This window comes from Mustela putorius, unplaced genomic scaffold (genome assembly GCF_011764305.1).
Source record: "Mustela putorius furo isolate JIRA1106 unplaced genomic scaffold, ASM1176430v1.1 tig00000196_pilon_pilon_pilon, whole genome shotgun sequence".
Taxonomy (NCBI): Eukaryota; Metazoa; Chordata; class Mammalia; order Carnivora; family Mustelidae; genus Mustela; species Mustela putorius.
Window position 1 is genome coordinate 13,161,345 of NW_025421310.1, and position 6,987 is coordinate 13,168,331.

The window sequence follows — 6,987 nt, forward strand, 5'->3', positions numbered from 1 at the left end:
CAGGGCAGGGAAACACGGAAAGTCTAGAAAAAAGTGGGCCTCTGGCCGGTGACTTGACAAGCGATCATTTCCAGGTGGGCTTTCCCTGGAGGCCTTCAGAGAACGGCACTTGCCAGAGTCACCACTTTGAAAGTATCTGTGGTCATACGGACCCTGAGGTTTGGCAAGTGTGTCTATCAGAGTCCCAGGATCAAATCTCAGCCCCAGCTCTGTGGCTGCTCTGCCCACAACTGCTCTGGAGCCGAGATTCGAGAACCGTGGTGCCCAGGATCTTTGGTAAGGATCCGGGGCACTCCCCCCAAGCTTCTGTCTTGTCGTATCCCAAATGGACCCGTGAACCTCAAACGTAATGCTCTCTCGCCTGCTCGATTCTTGGCTTCCTGCTTCGTCATCACCCCCAGGCCAGCTCTGGCTGCAGCTCAGTCTCCCCCTGACCGGCAACTATTAGACCCGACCTTTCCTGGAGCCCTTCCTGCCACCCTGAGTCTGTGTCAACATTCACTCTGAGCTGTGGCCCATGCTGAATGCAGCTCGGTGACGTCATCTGCTGTACCCCGGTGCTGACCGCTGACCGGATGCTTATACTCTCTCCATCATTCTCATGTCCCTCCACTGCGGCTGTGGCTGCTGCCTCCCATTCTAAACTCGTGAGCTCAGGCTCGGAAGGAATCACAGGTGAGAGCAGGTGGAGTGTGGAGGGAGGAGGTGGTACCATGGATGGAGGTGGGTGTTAGGGTCTGTAATCAAAGGAGCGAGACTGATAAAAAGCGAAGGTCAAGCAAAGCTTTATTTTGCGCCACGCATCAGGAATCATAACGACCATCAAACACACCGACCGGGGCCCGCCCCTCCAGAGAGGACGACCCCTCCCTGCTTTCCAGACTAACTTTTATAGAGCAAAGGCCATGCGGTTGGGCCCGGCCACACACGGGTGGCCAATGAGATTGTAATGCACACAGGAAACTCCACAGTGATGCTAGGCGACCAACTGAATTACAATTTACCCTAGTAGACATTTGAACCAGCCTATGACACCTTGGTTAAGATTGGCACCAAAAGTCTCCCAAAGGGCGGGGCCCATACTCCTCGGTAGCTCGGAGACAGTATGCGCCCCCACTGATTGAATACCTCCACCTGGCTAGACCCACCCTTGTACTTGGACTTTGTTACCTGCAACTGGTTTCCATGACTTGCTTTTAAATAACTTCCCCGTTGGGGGGGGGGGGGCAAGGTCAATTTAAGTTTTACAACAAAATGGCAGTTCAACCGGGGTGGGGCTGCTCTGGCTGAATAGGCCCTTACAAAATGGAATCTTTTATTTGATTTGAGCAGCTTCATTTTTGATTTATATAAAAATGCAGCGTCACACACTGTTGTGATAATATTTAATTTTTAGGGGCACCTGGGTGGCTCAGTGGGTTAAGTCTCTGCCTTCGGCTCAGGTCATAATCTCAGGGTCCTGGGATCAAGCCCCACATCGGGCTCTCTGCTCTGCAAGGAGCCTGCTTCCTCTCTCTCTCTGCCTGCCTTTCTGCCTACTTGTGATCTCTCTCTCTCTCTTTGTCAAATAAATAAATAAAATCTTTAAAAAATATTTAATTTTTAGAATTAGCTTCCTGCTATTCCAACTGTATGAGGCTGTTGCTAGGATTTTGCAGACCCTGACATCATTGTAAATTTCGGGTAAGTCCATTCTGAATGTAAATTTCAGTAGTTCTGGAGCTGATGATTCTCTCAAGACAAGTTCTCTAAAAATATTTAACTTTACAAATCGGTCCTGTGTAGCGTGGATTTATTTAAATGCAAATATATCCAAGGGTATTTTGCTGTCTCATTTGACATTTCTTGTAACTTGTGAATTTGTCTAAGAAACCAAACGGGGCTTCATAATTTGTATATAACTCAAACGTTTTGTGTTTCATTGTATCTTCAACTATAAGGAAAAATGACTTTTTTAAAATTACCTTCCTGGGGCGTCTGGGTGGCTCAGTGGGTTAAGCCTTGGCCTTCGGCTCAGGTCATGATCTCAGGATCCCGGGATCGAGCCCAGTATCGGGCTTTCTGCTCAGTGGGGAGCCTGCTTCCTCCTCTTTCTCTGCCTGCCTCTCTGCCTACTTGTGATCTCTCCCTCTGCCAAATAAATAAATAAAATCTTTAAAAATAATAAAATTACCTTCCTGGAGGGGTGCCTGGATGGCTCAGTTGCTGAAGCGTCCAGCTCTTAATCTTAGGGTTGTAAGTTCAAGCCCCACACTAGGCTCCATGCTGGGCGTGGAGCCTACCTTTAAAGAAAGGAAAAAAAAAAGAATTATTAAACATTTTATGAAGGCAGAAGTTTGGATAGGATCATTTGAATATAATTTTCCTTGGGTTTTGTCTTTTGGGCTTTTTGGTAGGGGAGGAAGGGTCCGTGTTCCATAATTCCTGGTACCCTAACCACAAGCATGGTGGACCCCTTGGTCACTCACCACTTGAGGAATTTTCCTTTGTTTTCTGATGATTTTTTTCTTAATATATAGTGAACTTTGTCAAGTACCTTTCTGTGTCTATTGAAATGACCATACAGGTTCTTCCTTACTCTGACGCCATGGCAAACTATACAGATTTTTTTTTAATGATAAATAAAGTCATTGCACTTAACGTTACTGTCTTAGAAACCAAATCATCATATTCCTTAGTGTTGTATCAAACACCAACAATATCAGTTCAAATTAGAGGAAATACATGCCAATACCAGCTTCTGACAATAAAACTAAGGAAGGTTCAAGTCCCGAAGTTTGGCTACTTGAGGTCAGGAAATCATGGAAAAATTCCAGAGTATATTTTATCATTCTGCACATTGAAGGAGGGCAGGAAAGACAGCGGTGTTCTCTTGTATCACAAGATCACGTCTTCCCCTTTATTTCTAGAAGCACTAACTTGAAGAGGTCCTGGCACATTCCAGTTATAATAATTTTTCTCCCATGAACAATTATCTCATATTTGCAGTATGTTGAAAAAAAATGTCATCTTGTAAGTCTTTTCTTTTCTTTTGAGTCTGAACCACTAAGACTCCCGGGTACTTTGGGAGACTCCTGATGGGTTGGATGGCTTGCTGAATGCATCAAAAATCAAATTTGAGTCCTTGGCTCCGCCAGTGGACTGTGAGGCTCGATCTTGGGGTTCTAAGTTTGAGCCCCACGTTGGTTGTAGAGATTACTTTAAAATATTTATTTTTTAAATCAAGTTTTGTCCTTTGAAAATACTCTTAAATACATACGCACACCGCGGACATGGTGGAATGTGTATGGACATGGAGCTCAGATCTCTCTCACTGGAACTTTGACATCTGAGGAAACGTGTGTGTTAGAAGTTGCACGTTAATTCTGGTTTGTTCCTTCTCCCTGAGCGGCTGGGCTTCCTTTTCCATGTTCTTTGTTGTTCTCTTGCTCTCTTTTCTCCCTTTGCTATTTTCTGCTGCCTCAGAACATCTGCCGGCTAGGCCAGCTCGCATCCTCTTGCCATGCCCTGGTACTTTTCTTGCTACGTGTCTCTGTCACCTAATTCAGGAAACTGAAGGGAAAAAGCCAAATTTGCAGAGATGCCAATCAACCCCAGAAACCATCTGGAAGGCCAAAACCTAATGGCCCGTCCCCCTCCTCCCCCTCCTCCTCCTCCTCCTCCACCTGCCGCCTCTCCTCCTCCTGCTCCTTCTCCCCACCCACCATCTCCCGCCTCCTCCCTCTGTCTCTCCTCCTCTCCCTCCTCCAGCCTCCTCCTTCTCTCCCTCCTCCCTCCCCCCCCTCCTTTTTTTTTTTTAAAAAAGTTATCCCTACACCCAACATGGGGGTTCAAACTCACAACCCTGAGATCGAGAGTCACATGTTCTGCTGACTGAGCTAGCCAGGCGCTCCATGACACACTTTTCTTAATAATAGTTTCCTGAACTTTCCTTACAGTTGCTGTCTCGTCCTTAAAACAGCTGGATCCCAGTTGTTTCAAAATGTTTTGTGCTGGGGCCACATTCCCACCTCGCCCTGGGTCTCTACCCGTGTGGGTGGCTCTCCCTCTCAAGCAGCCCACTCTTCGTCATGCATCTGCTTAGGAACTGATGAACTATCGGCTCTGGTTGCAAAATTATCTGATGGCCAGGTGACTTCTGTCCTCTGCCAGATCTGCAACCTCGATCTCCTTAGGAACAAGAATCCTGCCTCGAAGCAGCTTTAAGCTTTAAGTCACCAACTTCCTGATGGCCAGTGGGGAAAATCACAACTTGCCCTCCCCTTCCACTCTGCTGTGGGCTGCCCCGGACACAGGATATGAAGGCTCGGGCTTCACCGACTGGGTTTTGAACGTTAAGCACACGCAGAGCTGCTGGGTTAAACCTCATTTGCTCTCTTTACATATTTGTTGGATTCTGTCTGCTTGTACTTTATTAAAGCGTTTTTGTATCCATTATTTTCTTTATCTGTCAGACAGAGAGAGCAAGGGGGAGCAGGAGGTAGAGGGAGAAGCAGGCTCCCCTCTGAGCGGAACCCTAACCCAGGACCCCGGGATCATGACCTGAGCCGAAGACAGTCACTTAACCGACTGAGCCCCCACCAGGCGTCCCATTGCCTCCATTAAAAAAAAAATTTTTTTTTAAATAAACATGTAATGTATTTTTATCCCCAGGGGTACAGGTCTGTGAATCGCCAGGTTTACACATTTCACAGCACTCACCATAGCACATACCCTCCCCAATGTCCATAACCCCACCACCCTCTCCTGACTCCCCTACCCCCAGCAACCCTCAGTCTGTTTTTTGAGATTGAGTCTTTTATGGTTTGTCTCCCTCCCGATCCCATCTTCTTTCATTTTTTCTTTTCCTGCCCCCCAACCCCTCCACATTGTATCTCCACTTCCTCATATCAGGGAGATCATATGATAGTTGTCTTTCTCCGATTGACTTATTTCGCTAAACATGATACGCTCTAGTTCCATCCACATGGTCACAAATTCATTGCCTCCATTTTCATGAGGGATATTGGTCTGTGATTTTTCTTTTTCGGGAATATCTTTCTTTCTGGCTTTGATATCAGGATTACCCTGATGTCATAAACGAGTTAGGGAGTACTTCTTACCTCGATTTTCAGAAAGAGTTTGTACGAAACTGTCCTTTATTCCTTGAATGTTTGAATCCACCAATAGAACTGTCAGGGTCTGGGATTTCACTCTCCGTTACAGGTCAACAAATTATTCCGTAATTGTTGCATAAAAGTTGGCAGAAATCTCAAAACACCTGGGTCAGAGACAGAGGACTTTGGTATTCAGAGCGTATCAAAAGGAAGAGGATTAGCGTGTCCATATTGATGCATCTCCCCCCCCCCACCACCCCCACAAGTACCATGGGGCAGGCAGGGGGAGTCAGAGCTTGGCCTGCTTGCCTGCGGTTGTATCACAACACAGAGCTTCAGGAATCTGAGCAGTAAGTCAGTCTCCTCTTTATCTGGGAGATAAAGCCTTCCGGGCTGCCAGCTGTAACCACGATCTTAAGAAATACATAAACAGCCATCTGAGCTTGGATTCCTTTCTCGCCCAACAAGAATGTTCAGGGATGCTCAGTTCCTTCTGTGGATTGCCTCTCTCTGGGGGCTCAAAGGGAGAATTCTTTCCATGTATTCTATTCGTTCAAAGTTACCAGCTTCCACCAGAAGCTGGTAACTTTGGCTGTGCCGGCATTGTTCCAATCTCTGCCTCTGTCTCTGCAGGGCTTTCCCTTCTGTCTCTAGTCAAACACCCCTCTCTTTCCCCCTTCTAAGTGTGATTGTATTTAGAGCCTACCTGGGTAATCCCAGATAATCTCCCCATCTCAAGACCCTCCCTGAGTGTAATCACACCTGCAAAGATTTGGGGGGAGAGGGTCTTTTTGCCAAGGAAAGTAACACTCACAGTTTCCAGCATTAGGATGTGGGTATCTTTGAGGAAGACCACTTTTCAGCCTACCACAGCCATTATATTACACAACCTTTCAAAGACACAGTGAACACAATTGCCCTAATCGAGAGGTTGAAACAAGGAATTAGTAAAAATCTCTCTAATTTATGAAGCATCAAAGGGCATAAGAATTTGGTAAGAGACCTGATCTTAGGTGAGGCTCAGCAATATTATCACAGATACAGATTCTCTGTATCTTCTCTGCCTTCCGAAGAGCTGACCACACTAATTGTGGCTTCCCTCATGGTTGAAATCAGGTTTCCAGAAGTTTCCGTGGGTATAGTTATAGACCTCCAAGAGGGTCTGCTATCTTTCACTCCCTCTCCCTCTCTGCTCCTCAAAATGACCTCTTAAAAATGCAAAGTGGTGGGCAGTGCCCAGCTGGCTCAGTTGCTGGAGCAGAGGTTGAAACTCTTGATCTTAGGGTTGTGAGGTCTAGCCCCACGGTGGGTGTGGAGATTATTTTAAAATTTTTAAAAATTTTTTTAATTAGAAATAAAAATGCAGGGGCACCTGGGTGGCTCAGTGGGTTAGGCCACTGCCTTCGACTCGGGTCATGATCTCAGGGGCCTGGGATCGAGCCCCACATCAGGGTCTCTGCTCAGCAGGGAGCCTGTTCCCCCCGCCTCTCTGCCTACTTGTGATCTCTCTCTCTCTGTCAAATAAATAAATAAAATCTTTAAAAAATAATAAAAAATGAAATAAAAATGCAAAGTGGGTTAGCATCACTCTTTACATGCTTTTCTGTGGCGTTCCAGTGCTCACAGCACAAATCCAGGCCCTTACCAAGCCAGACAAGCCCCAGGAGAATCTGGTTCTACTGAGCTGGCTCCCCACACACTCTGGTCCTTTCCAGTCCAGCAACAGCAACCTTCTTATAGCTCCAGAACATTATCCTGCAGTTTCTCTTCTCCACACCTCGACTCCAGCTGGTCCCTCTGACACAACAGCTCTCTCTCTGGACCCTGGCTGATTGTGCCAATAGGTGCTGAGTGATCAACACGAAACTCAGTAACTCTGGGCTCTAGTTCT